The 9652-nt window shown below is 46.5% G+C and overlaps 1 protein-coding gene across 1 annotated transcript in view; it reads left to right on the top strand.

The window, feature by feature from the left end:
- Positions 1-65: 65 nt before the first annotated feature.
- LOC140137561 (serine/threonine-protein kinase TNNI3K-like) overlaps positions 66-9652 on the top strand; it is a 57550-nt gene continuing 47963 nt past the window's right edge. Inside the window, exon 1 of the mRNA XM_072159275.1 lies at positions 66-156. The gene's annotated coding sequence lies outside the window, so the exon portion shown is untranslated. The remainder of the gene's footprint in view (positions 157-9652) is intronic.

Raw genomic sequence — 9652 nt, 5'->3', positions numbered from 1 at the left:
TTCATATTTTATTGATAAAAGAGAGGAAAGGATAGGGGGTCTTTACTGAGGTCAATGCACTTGAATGTAATTTTGTCAACAACGATAAGCTTCCTGCGGGGTTTTAATCACGATGCTTTTCACAGTCAAATATCATGTTGATTGAAAATTTTACAGGTAATAATATTGTAGTCAGTAATGTTTTCTGTGTATAAATGTCGACATGAATGTGGCCGTGGATAAAGTCATAAAGTAAACAGAGCGCTCTCCCGACAAGCGAGAGGTCTGGGTTCGAGTCCCCGCACAGGCAGGCCGAGAAAAAGAGATAGAGAAGCGACACTCTGTACAAACTGCCTATATCATGCTATACAGCAGTTGAAGACATGCAATTAAGCGTAAATCGCCGCCAAGTCTTACTACTTAACGTGTAATGAGAAGATACCATAGAGTCCTACATAGAGATCTGAGGAAGAGACGGTCCGAATTGACCTAGTGACCTATAATTTATTAGAGAATCACATTTTTAGAGTATAAGTCCGCCCACCGCTGTCAATCATTCTAATGAACAAATGAAACAAGCTCTGGCATTCTGGCAATGACGTAATCCTAATTATAAATGAGAAAATCACATTGTACATGTAAGGCAAAATAAAAAAATAAACATGTTTCACGTCCCCTCTCGCTTCCTTTTTGAGGTTTCCTCAAATATATTTTTTTTTTGAAATTCAGTTATAACTTTTCAAAAAATATGTCTAGGAAGTTGGAATGCTTTCTATAGCCTTGTTAAGATACAAGAAACATTTCTTGATTGATTGGAGGGGGTGTAACTCTCAGAACAACAAATAAAAAAGGGCCTCCTCCTTTTTCCAGGCATTATTGTATACGCTAAAACAGCTCTTAAGTATGGGTATTTACACCAATTTTGCGATAAAAATAGAAAATAAAAAGCCCCTCCTCCTCCTTTTTTTTCGAAAACCCGGACGTGAAACATGTTTTATTTTTTACTTGGCCTAACTGTCTGCTGTACTTCATGTCTTCCAACAAGTGCCGGAGTGTCGCGGCCCTGAGGCAGGTATGTCCGGAGTTTTTACTCTGGTATATCTGCCTATGCATGTAATGTTTCCATTTGTAAATTCATGTTTAATTGTGCTAGTGTGCGATGCGTAATTCTTCTTTCCCCTGTATATTGATATATGGGCGACTTAAAAAAAAATGACTCCAAAGTGGGACATTTTGTCCGAAAATTCAAATTCGCTATTCAAGTGATTTTTGTATGTTACTTTGAAGTTAGTATGTTAAAGTTTGTGAAACAGTTGAGGGGACAGTCTGAAAGCATCTATTTATTTTTTTATGGTACATGTACTATAGAATATACCCACTTTGTAAGAAAAGTCATATAAAACTTTATTTGTGTTTTAGGTATCTAAAATAATGGTTATCAACACTACTGTAACATTCAGAGGTAATCTGTGACATGGTTAAAGACAAACAAGCCCTTTAAAGTATATCTTTACCATCAAAAACTGACACAATATCATTTTTCATATTAAAAACACTGATTTTTACTCACTTGAGGGGCAGAAGTTTTCATTCTCAAAAAAATTAACTGTAGTTAAACTGTTTAACATAGCTACATTATAAACAATACCTGTCAGAAACTATTCCAAAAGTTTCAAGTTCATAGCATAATGTATGACAAGGCACTGCAGGATCCAAAATGTATTTATGCCATATTTGTACATTGGTGTTACACTCCTGACGTGCCAACTTTGATAGGAATTAGGAAATTGCTATTCTGTGGATCTCAAAATCCTTGTCTTGTTTAGAAATCAAGTATTTAGATTGTCCAACATAATATGAAACATAGAAAAGCTCATTCTACAACAATTATTATGGGTGTCTTTGAAATGTTTTGTCCCTTCTGCAAGAATTTATCTCAAGTTTTTAGTACCGTATTTTAATGACAATTCAAAACAAATATCAGTAACACCATGTAAACTTGCCTTTAAAATGTCAACATAGTCTTGTTTTAACCATTCTGAAAATGTGCAGCTAATGCTTCATTCATTTCTAAGATAATTCAACACCAAGACACATAATGTACTTTGTTCACTTTGTGTTACCCTCCTGACACACCAAGAGTGGTAAATACTAGCAACTCTTGATGATCACAAACATTTGACATTGTTTAAAGAAATAACTGTTAGGGATGTTAAAGTAATGCTGACAATCATAAATATATTAATTATACATAAATTAGTTATAAAAAGTACAAATACGTGGCTAAACATAGTGCCTGTTATGGTACTTAGGCAAGGTGAAGCCCTGTTTTTGAACAGAACACATTAAAATTACCATGATTTTTATTTTTGTTGGTTATTTGTACTTTAGTTTATATGAATACATGATATATTATTGATAATATTGCCATAAATTTCACTTTACAATTGTGCATTGATGTTGTTTTGTTGTCAGGAGTGTAACTTTAAAATGGTGTTACACTCCTGACAACCAACTTAATGCACAATGAAGCAGACACATGTAACATAGCATGTCATGTCTGTTTCCATCATTATTAGTTTATTTGCACTAGATACAACAACAGAAAAATATGATTGCTCAATTTCATCAGCAATAACATTGTCAAAATCCAGGATAAAATTCAATGTTACACTCCTGACATTCGTAGGGTACACAGTTTGAACTCAAATTTATAATAAGAAAATGTAATTTACAAACATCAATTCAGCATTGAATGAAAGGTAACAGAACACCTATTCAAAATATGGAAACTGGAATTTTCAGCTGTTGATTAATATTCTTTCTTGAGTGATTTTGTTGCTAAATTAGAATTTTACCCCCTTTTTTTAAAATGTTGACTTCATTGGTAGATGATACATTTTTTGGTACTTACAACAGATAAATTACACAGATATTTGGTAAAATTATAATATAAGGGTACATGTTACTGGAACAAATATCAGGAATCAAATTGAATAGGTCTTACTTTTGCTATAGCTTACAGAAATTTCATGTTGAATTTCAATGTCCACAAAAAACGTTACCCTCCTGACCATTTTTGGCATCAAAAATTCTCATATTTTTTTCCTGAAGCAGCCATAGAAAACAATTTCTGGTAATGAAAGGTGGGCATCATAACTCATATTTAAGAATAATTACCTGCTCTAAAAATCATTTCAATTCACAAATATAGGGTGGAAACTGAAAGGAGTCATTTTTTTTGAAGTCGCCCATATTAAGAATACGATTAAGCATCATTAATTTGATCTCGTGCGCTAGTTTGTAATGTTTCCATGTTTCCATGTTCCAGTGTATGATGCGTAGGCCTCTTCCCTTGTTTGCATGATTATATTAGGCCGGCGGGTAAGCATTATTAATTGATCTCGTACACTGGTATGTAATGTGTTGTTTGTACTGTTTACCCCGCATGACTGCTCATAATATATCCATAAGTACCAGACTTGAGTCCTGTTTATCAGGGACAGTCTGTGTAGCTCAGTGGTAAGAGCGCTCGCCCGACAAGCGAGAGGTCTGGGGTTCGATCCCCGCACAGGCAGGTATGTCCGGAGTTTTTACTCTGGTATATCTGCCTATGCATGTAATGTTTCCATTTGTAAATTCATGTTTAATTGTGCTAGTGTGCGATGCGTAATTCTTCTTTCCCCAGTATATTGATATATTAAGAATACGATTAAGCATCATTAATTTGATCTCGTGCGCTAGTTTGTAATGTTTCCATGTTTCCATGTTCCAGTGTATGATGCGTAGGCCTCTTCCCTTGTTTGCATGATTATATTAGGCCGGCGGGTAAGCATTATTAATTGATCTCGTAGCTGGTATGTAATGTGTTGTTTGTACTGTTTACCCCGCATGACTGCTCATAATATATCCATAAGTACCAGACTTGAGTCCTGTTTATCAGGGACAGTCTGTGTAGCTCAGTGGTAAGAGCGCTCGCCCGACAAGCGAGAGGTCTGGGGTTCGAGTCCCCGCACAGGCAGGTATGTCCGGAGTTTTTACTCTGGTATATCTGCCTATGCATGTAATGTTTCCATTTGTAAATTCATGTTTAATTGTGCTAGTGTGCGATGCGTAATTCTTCTTTCCCCAGTATATTGATATATTAAGAATACGATTAAGCATCATTAATTTGATCTCGTGCGCTAGTTTGTAATGTTTTCATGTTTCCATGTTCCAGTGTATGATGCGTAGGCCTCTTCCCTTGTTTGCATGATTATATTAGGCCGGCGGGTAAGCATCATTAATTGATCTCGTACACTGGTATGTAATGTGTTGTTTGTACTGCATGTCTTTTGCATGTTACATTTTGTAATTGTAAGCTTACTCATTCATGATCATGTCATGATTTAGTCCGAATAATCAGACCCAGAACAAAATATTAATTTATGACATGATCGTGTTTTGGGTCTGAACTGTTTCCATTCGAAATCTTGATGGCAAATTGGACAAAAGAAGCACATGGTCGATGGTCATGGTCCTACTTCACCGTTTTTTAATCCCCTATTCTTGATACTTGAGTATTTGGACAAGCGGAACAGTTTTGACAGGCCTTTTGTCTACCTCTCTGTTTGTAAACAAACGAGGAGGTCGAAATTGTCCTCCTCGCCGAATACGAAAGTCAGCGTAATACAGAGACTCAGTACACCGGTCGATCTTACCGCTTCCGATGTTGATTAAGATACTTCTTGCATCGATCCCGAGATGCGGAAAAACCAATAGTCATTTTGTCCCACATAAATGAATAAATAACAAAAACCCCGATCCCCGGTGGACTCACCCAAAAGGTGACGTCACACCATATGATCGCCTTATCCTCCTTGGTCTCCGACTGACACAGACGTGCCTATCGCTTGTTCATAGCACTGTGTATCAATTTCTCGACCAAGGCGAGATATACGGTTGTAGTTTCACACCTTAGGTAAAACCAAACCGGTATTGTTCGGCTGAGGATAGTTTTGACGGCATTTTCTGGCGAAAAGGTGACAAAAAACGATCCAAAACTTAGCTACATATCGTGCCTCCGTTTGTATACGGGACACACGAGCAATTCAAAATGGCCGCTCGTTGACGCCATTCATTTTGTTTCCCACGTAAAACAACCATTGCAGCCTGTAAGTTACAATAGATGTTTGTACATACAAATTGTATTTCATGTACGGTAGGTTATTGTTGCTATGTTAGGGTGATTACTCTATCGTTATGTCTTCATTACCGTCCAATAAAGACGAGTTAATCAGATATTCATACGGTGGGGATTGGTAGGGACCCGTCTGACATTTTAGTAATAAAGTTAGCCAGTCCTTACTTTACCACTAACGTTAGCGACCAGCCTCCGTGCTCAGGTTTGCTTACTGGGCTTGAGTCGCGTGTTGGGGGGTAGTGCCCCCTCCCTTTCTCCTCGCTTCGCCTCGGCCCTGTCGGGCTTGCCCTTCCTGGTGACGGAGCGGGACCCACACCCGCTCTGTTTCACCCACAGGGAGTGCTCACGATCTTCTAGATGTCTTTCTTTTGCTTAGGACTCTCCGAGTTCCAGCTTGACGATTGGGATAGGCTCCGTCATCGCCATAAGACGAAGAAGAAATCTACCAAGGGCACTGGTAAGGTCGATCGGTGGATTCTGCTGTGACAGCCCCTATGGGTCATGGCAGGTCTGCTTAAGGGGCTCCGTCCCGGACAAGCAGGCGGTTCCTTCGGGACTGCTAAGCGCGTCCAAAGGCTCAGCAGCCAGCGAAAGCACTGACTATATGTCGGAGCAAAGTAGCAGGCAGCAGAGCGGTAACCACCAGCTTAAAACCCTAGCGGGTTTTGCAGCAGGAGGATACCAGTCGACACGGTAGATTCTGCTGTGACAGCCCCTATGGGTCATGGCAGGTCTGCTTAAGGGGCTCCGTCCCCGGACAAGCAGGCGGTTCCTTCGGGACTGCTAAGCGCGTCCAAAGGCTCAGCAGCCAGCGAAAGCACTGACTATACGTCCGGAGCAAAGTAGCAGGCAGCAGAGCGGTAACCACCAGCGAAAACCCTAGCGGGTTTTGTAGCAGGAGGATACCAGTCCTCTAGCGAAAATCCTCACGGGTTTTTAGCAGGAGGACACCCGTCTGTTGCAGGCATATCTCACGGGCTCAAACAGCCACAGTAGTAGCCAGCGACGGGCAGCATGCAAGGGTACCCGGGCTTGCCTGGGTTGAACCCTAGCATGCATGGGTTCAGCAGAGACGATACCGCGGCTAACGCTGTGGGTGTAGCCCTAGCAGAACCAACTCGGGTTAACACACGGCAGCGCCCCATGGCGGGACCGCCGAGTGATACCCTGGGCCCTAGAATAGCTGCTGGCTGTCCACAGGGACTGGCTGGCGATTATTCAGGGGTTGGGCTCGCAGTCTCTCACGGGACAGCGACCCAGGTGCATTCAGTGGCAGCTACAAAGGCGAGCTACGGCTTGACTTCAGTGGTAGCCGCTATGCACCCGCCCATAGCTGCCGTGAGTGGTCCGCCACACACAGCGACCTTTTGGGCGAAGCTCTAGAGGGTACAGTAAGTAGCTTGAACAGCCTAGCTGATCAACAACCCACTTATGTCCTCGAGAGCCAGCGGAGCGTGGGTGATCCATTACCGTCAATGGGTCAATTACCCTCTCTTGATCGATCACTGTCAAATCAACAGGGCATAGCTCCATTGATTGACGCTGCCTATTCAGGTGGCGAGGCTATTGATCGGGGGTATGGTCACTCAGCTACCCGTGGTACTAGGCAAGCTCCCTCTAGCCAAGGGACAGCCGGTATAGCGGGTACCCATACACACGGCTTGATTCCCCTTGCGGGGAACGCAGTGAGGCATGGGTACAGTGGTACACAGCCAGGAGCCCTCACGGGCACCTACGCTGGAACCACGCGCCTACAGCGGTACACAACCGGGAACCCTCACGGGTACCCATGCTAGTACCGCGCCGGTACCACGCCAGCACACAGCTTGACCCCCCAAACAGGGAACGCAGTGTGGCGAGGGTACAGCGGTCCACAGTTGGGAACCCTCACGGGTACCCACGCTGATACCGCACCGGTACCGCAGCACCGCTTTAGTCGCCACAGTCTCTGTGGCAACAAGGGGAGGCGGTGCTGGTACTGCAGTACCATGGGGTTACCCTGGTGGCGGATCCTTTCAGGGTCAGCTGCCGGCTGGGTATGCCCGTGGTACCCGCCGCAGGGTGTTTCTTCCACGCCTAGCACCGTGGCAAGTGTCGCCAGCGATGGCCACGCAGTACCAACATCAGCTGTTGACCAGGCCAGCCGGCATGGGGCTAACCCAGATCTTGATCAGGGTAGGCCCGTGCTGCTAAGCGCTAGGACGACGGCTGCGAGAGCATGCGGACCCAGTGGTGCCATGGCGGATACCTCAGGGTCTTGCGGGAGTACTCCTCTTCTGCTGGCAGGTAGTCGGCGAGCCACACAGTGGTTATGCCTTCTTACCCGCTTTCAGATGCCCGTCCTCAGTTACCGTCATCATCGGAGCATGATACGGATACTGTGGGCGAGGGAAAGGAGTCGGAAGCTGAGTCCGGTAGTGACATCACTACAATCTCCTTCCCCCGCTGCCCCGCAAGGGGAGCAACAGCACTGATCTTCCTCCGACACCCCCTAAGGGGAGTCCATGGAGGAGGACCAGGGATCCTTTCAGTAGGATGCTCAGCTGCTGCTTCCTCGCAGGGGACGCCTGCGCTCTCTTTCCCGGCAAACCTCACGGGTAGATATCGTAGGGCTGTCGAGCTCAGTAGAGCTATGACGCCGCGTGCTTGCACGCTTCCTCTGCGTGTAATGCGGGAGGACCACGGGACCTACCTGAGGGGATCCGAGAGGGACCCAGATGTCGCCAAGCGTATCACGCCAGACAACATCTGAGCTCTTCCATGAGGTGAGCCTATTAGCGGTGCTAACAGCTAGCCTCAACGAGAGCTCCATGGGCCTAGCCCATAGGGTGTCCACTCAGCGGGGGAGGGGCCTGCCACTCCAATCGCTCAACGCGATGGAAAGGCAGGGTCCTTTTTCTCTTTGGATGCTTCTGCGCCACGGTGGAGGACCGTGCAAAGAAGCTACCAACGGGAGCACTCTGAAGAGGTCGGAAACTGCCCTTACCATGGGTAGGAGCTCCGACTTCAGCAGGCCGTGCACCACCAACAGTACCCGAGCCCACTACCTCTGCAGCACCCATTTCTGGGAGGCGCAAGGGTAGCACAGGAACAGCTGGCAAGCCCGAAGAAGAGCAAGCGCTCTTCCAAGGGAAGCTAGGCAGAGCATTCCTGGGGGCTCAGCGGTTTTTCTACAGGTGGATCTCCCAGTGGACGACCGCTTATGGCTTTCACCCAGAGGTGGGAAACCATCTCTTTGAGCGCCTGGGTATGGTCAGTGGTGAGTGGGGGTTACAGACTGGCAACCCAGTCCCCCCACATTCACCTGCACATTGCAGAGGTCCACAGTAGTGCCGGCAGACGGCCCCCAGCGTCGGGCACTACTGACAGGGATCACACAGCTTCTCACGGCGGGCGATTGTCCCGGCTACACCCCGTTCTACGGGTGATCTTGGAGCATGGCTCCAAGGAAGACCGGCGACGGGAGCCCCATCCGGAACCGCAGGCTGTTGAACACGTTCTTCAGGCCCAAGAGGTTCAGAATGGGGACTCTCGCCTCGGTGCTAGCCTGCCCCATCAGGGGCATGGGAACAGCATCGCTAGATCTCTCGGACGCCTATCTGCATATGCCAATCGCCTCTCAAGATCGGAGGCATCTGCGCTTCTAGGTACAGGATCAAAATTGCCAGTTTTGATACCGGCCATCCGGCCTGTCCATCTCTCCCAGGGTGTTTAACACTCTTGGTCAGAGCGGTGGCAGCGTACCTGAAGCACAGGGGTGTCAACATCAGTTGCTACCTGGACGCTTGGCTCATATACGGACGCACTCCACTGAAGACTACGGGTCTCATGGGGTTGATAGTCCGTAGGGTGCGGGACCCTGGATTTTTGATCAGCTCAAAAAGTCCAGCGTGGTCCCGACGCAGACACCACTATTTGTAGGGGCCCAGATCACCCTCACGGAGGGGTTCGCGGTGCTCTCACCCGAGCGGGCGACGAACATGGTGCGGTGTGCCTGACTCTTGGCCGAGTCTCGGCAAAACCCGCTGTGGCATGGATGAAGGTGGTAGGCCTAATGGCCAGTATGGTAGACCTCGTACTGTACTGCCGCTTTCACGTTAGGGCTTACCCAACTACACCTTCTAGCCTGCTTGCAGGCCCAGTCGTCACCAATATCCCTCGCGGTTCCGTTGTCGGAGATCGCGCGAGAGGAACTCTGGTGGTGGACCCATCAGCCCAATTTGACCCAGGGTGTCAGGTTTCCTGCACCCCCGGTATGTCACGTAGTGACGACCATAGCGTCAAAACGGGGCTGGGGGGTCCACATCCACGGAGACTCCGTCTCGGGCCTATGGGGGCCATAGAGACAGAGTTTCACATCAACCTCCCTCGCTTACGAGGAGGTGATCGTGGAATCACATACCGTTGTCCTGACGGATAACACAACCGTGGTAGCCTACCCCAACAGACAAGGGGACTCCGGGCCACCACGATTGAGCCTGCATGCACGAC

Source organism: Amphiura filiformis, chromosome 17 (assembly GCF_039555335.1).
Source record: "Amphiura filiformis chromosome 17, Afil_fr2py, whole genome shotgun sequence".
In the NCBI taxonomy this organism is placed as follows: domain Eukaryota; kingdom Metazoa; phylum Echinodermata; class Ophiuroidea; order Amphilepidida; family Amphiuridae; genus Amphiura; species Amphiura filiformis.
Note: the sequence above shows the minus strand (reverse complement) of the source record. Positions and strands in the feature narration are given on the sequence as shown.